Source organism: Herpailurus yagouaroundi, unplaced genomic scaffold, assembly GCF_014898765.1.
Source record: "Herpailurus yagouaroundi ecotype Mexico unplaced genomic scaffold, PumYag 216, whole genome shotgun sequence".
Lineage (NCBI taxonomy): Eukaryota > Metazoa > Chordata > Mammalia > Carnivora > Felidae > Herpailurus > Herpailurus yagouaroundi.
In genome coordinates this window covers 159044-163099 of record NW_024412447.1, presented here as the reverse complement: position 1 = coordinate 163099, position 4056 = coordinate 159044, and positions in this window count along the sequence as shown.

Genomic DNA, 4056 nt, shown 5'->3' with positions numbered 1-4056 from the left:
CGTGCTGGAACATATCCTTTCGATTTCGGAAGGCGGGAACCATACCAACACGTAGTATTCTTCAAGAATTTGATTTTTCACGGTAAAGAGTGTTGAATGTGGGGCGCCTGGGTGGGTCAGTCGGTTGAGCGTCCGACTTCGGCTCAGGTCACGATCTCACGGTTTGTGGGTTCGAGCCCCGCGTTGGGCTCTGTGCCGACGGCTCGGAGCCTGGAGCCTGCTTGGGATTCTGTCTCCTCCTCTCTCTGCCCCTCCCCATGTGCGCTCTGTTTCTCTGTCTCTCAAAAATAAATAAATGTAAAAAAAAAAATTAAAAGAATGTTGAATGTGTCAGAATTCGCGTATAAGGCACATTTTAAACGCAAATAATTTCAGGAGCCTCACTCTGTGGATCCTCCAATGTGTGCCTATAGATCTATTCCTGCTAAGTTTCCTTAAAAATCAGGTGCCAACCTGAAAGGGCAGAATCTGCCTTCAAGGCTTGCTCCTGCTCAGCTGGTGGTGGTGGGGTGCGTGCCACGTTCCTGACCTTGTGAGAAGTTCTCCGACACGGCACGCACACGGCAGCTTGCACTGTTTTCTGAGTGGCTGTGCTGGAGCCCCCTGGAGCCAGGAGGGGGGGATTTGGTTTTTTTGCTCCCAGCTTCCAGTGGGTGATGCATGGACCCTGGAACCCCACACTTTAGCCAAAGAAAGAACATAGCTAATTCCATAAATCCTGCCCCCAAAGGGGGAGGGTGTGCCTCACGCTCGCTCCTGCCCACGGAGAGCCCCTCTGTGATGGCTCAGGAAGTGCCTTGTGTCGCTTCCCACTGGCTGGCTAGGGTCACCGCTGTCCTCCAACCATTGCAGCCGGGGGATTGCATTTCTTGCCCTGGAAATGCCAGCCCTGGTGCCTGGAAGCAAGGTCAGATCTGCTCAGGTCACAGGACGGAGGCTCACAAGGGGACCACTCCCTACGGAGGAGCCACAGGTCCGGTAGAACGAAGGAAGGCCTGCCTCTGACCGTGAGGCTGCCAGCAGGCTGCAGGCATATTGCAGAGTGTGCTGTGGTGGAGAACAGACTGTCCTACGTTTTGCTCATTGCAAGGACGTATGCAGTAGCTCACTAGAAACAGGGATAGCTAGCTACGAGTAGAAATGTAGACAGGGTGAGCCCCTCTGCTCCTGACAAGCCAGCTTTGAGCAACTGTGCATAGATGGAAAAGTTTTTGCAATTAATGTAAAAGTTTTGACACAGTGTATTTTGTTATCTACGCTGCGTGATAAACCACTCCAGACTTAGTGGGTTAAGCTAACAAACATCTGACGTCTTGCAGGGTTTCTGAGAGTCAAATCTGCTGTGGCTTAGCTGACTGGTTTCACTCGGGGTCTCTCATGAGGCTGCAGTCAAGGTGTCACCCAGGGTTGTGTCGTCTGAAGGCTCTTTGGGGCTCCCGTTCCAAGAAGACTCCCCCATGCCTGCTGTCTGGTGCCAGCTGCTGGCAGGGGTGGGGGTGGGGCGCTCAGGTCCTCACCACGCAGGCCTCTCCATCAAGCCACTCCCAACAAGGCGGGTAACTTCCCCTGCACAGGAGATCTGAGAGAAGGAGAGGCAGAAGCCTAGTGTCTTCTGTATCCTAGTTTTGGAAGTGACCTGTATTCTACTGGCCTCTCAGACCAACCTGGGTGCCACCTTGGGGGGGGGTGCCCACAGGGGCGTGAACAGCAGGAGGCGTGGACCACACGGTGCCCACACGGGGGCTGCTACTACCATGAGAAGTGGGAACCCTTGACTCCAGCAGCGGGGATGCCGTGGTGTAGAGAATCAGCAAGTGCTGAGGACCCAGCCGGTGGGTGCCAGGGCTCAGTGTGGGAGAGGGAGGTGCCTTGGAGGAATGTTACAAGTTCAGTGCACAAGACAAGTGGGGGGCCGGGGGGAGGTTGGTGGGGACTGAACCACACGACGTTGCTCATCTGAAATGTTCAGTGAGGACTTACTATGTGCTGGGAGCCAGGCGGAGCAGAAAGCAATCCCAGCCTAGTGGGGGAGTAGATGGTCTCCATTCCCAGCCCAGTGGGGGAGCAGGGAGTCTCAAAAAGAGGGAGGAGCCCTGTGACAGGACATACTGAGGCACTGGGGAGAAGGACCAGGGCACTCCCCTCCACCGATGGAATGTTTGAACAGCGCTCAGAATAGGAATGAACAGCATCAAAATTGGCAAAGATGAAGTCAAGCCTTCACTTTTTGCAGATGACATACTATACATGGAAAATCCGATAGACTCCACCAAAAGTCTGCTAGAACTGATACACAAATTCAGCAAAGTTGCAGGATACAAAATCAATGTACAGAAATCAGTTGCATTCTTATACACTAACAACGAAGCAACAGAAAGACAAATAAAGAAACTGATCCCATTCACAATTGCACCAAGAAGCATAAAATACCTGGGAATAAATCTAACCAAAGATGTACAAGATCTGTATGCTGAAAACTATAGAAAGCTTATGAAGGTAATTGAAGATATAAAGAAATGGAAAGACATTCCCTGCTCATGGATTGGAAGAATAAATATTGTCAAAATGTCAATACTACCCAAAGCTATCTACACATTCAATGCAATCCCAATCCAAATCGCACCAGCATTCTTCTCGAAACGAGAACAAGCAATCCTAAAATTCATATGGAACCACAAAAGGCCCCGAAGAGCCAAAGTAATTTTGAAGAAGAAGACCAAAGCAGGAGGCATCACAATCCCAGACTTTAGCGTCTCCTACAAAGCTGTAATCATCAAGACAGCATGGTATTGGCACAAAAACAGACACATAGACCAATGGAATAGAATAGAAACCCCAGAACTAGACCCACAAACGTATGGCCAACTCATCTTTGACAAAGCAGGAAAGAACATCCAATGGAAAAAAGACAGTCTCTTTAACAAATGGTGCTGGGAGAACTGGACAGCAACATGCAGAAGGTTGAAACTAGACCACTTTCTCACACCATTCACAAAAATAAACTCAAAATGGATAAAGGACCTGAATGTGAGACAGGAAACCATCAAAACCTTAGAGGAGAAAGCAGGAAGAGACCTCTCTGACGTCAGCCGTAACAATCTCTTACTCGACACATCCCCAAAGGCAAGGGAATTAAAAGCAAAAATGAATTACTGGGACCTTATGAAGATAAAAAGCTTCTGCACAGCAAAGGAAACCACCAACAAAACGAAAAGGCAACCAACGGAATGGGAAAAGATATTTGCAAATGACATATCAGACAAAGGGCTAGTATCCAAAATCTATAAAGAGCTCACCAAACTCCACACCCGAAAAACAAATAACCCAGTGAAGAAATGGGCAGAAAACATGAATAGACGCTTCTCTAAAGAAGACATCCAGATGGCCAACAGGCACATGAAAAGATGTTCAACATCGCTCCTTATCAGGGAAATACAAATCAAAACCACACTCAGGTATCACCTCACGCCAGTCAGAGTGGCCAAAATGAACAAATCAGGAGACTATAGATGCTGGAGAGGATGTGGAGAAACGGGAACCCTCTTGCACTGTTGGTGGGAATGCAAATTGGTGCAGCCGCTCTGGAAAGCAGTGTGGAGGTTCCTCAGAAAATTAAAAATAGACCTACCCTATGACCAGCAGTAGCACTGCTAGGAATTTACCCAAGGGATATGGGAGTACTGATGCATAGGGACACTTGTACCCCAATGTTTATAGCAGCACTCTCAACAATAGCCAAATTATGGAAAGAGCCTAAATGTCCATCAACTGATGAATGGATAAAGAAATTGGAGTTTGTATACACAATGGAGTACTACGTGGCAATGAGAAAGAATGAAATATGGCCTTTCGTAGCAACGTGGATGAAACTGGAGAGTGTTATGCTAAGTGAAATAAGTCATACAGAGAAAGACAGATACCGCATGTTTTCACTGTTAGGTGGATCCTGAGAAACTTAACAGAAACCCATGGGGGAGAGGAAGAAAAAAAAAAAAAGGAGGTTAGAGTGGGAGAGAGCCAAAGCATAAGAGACTGTTAAAAGCTGAGAACAAACTG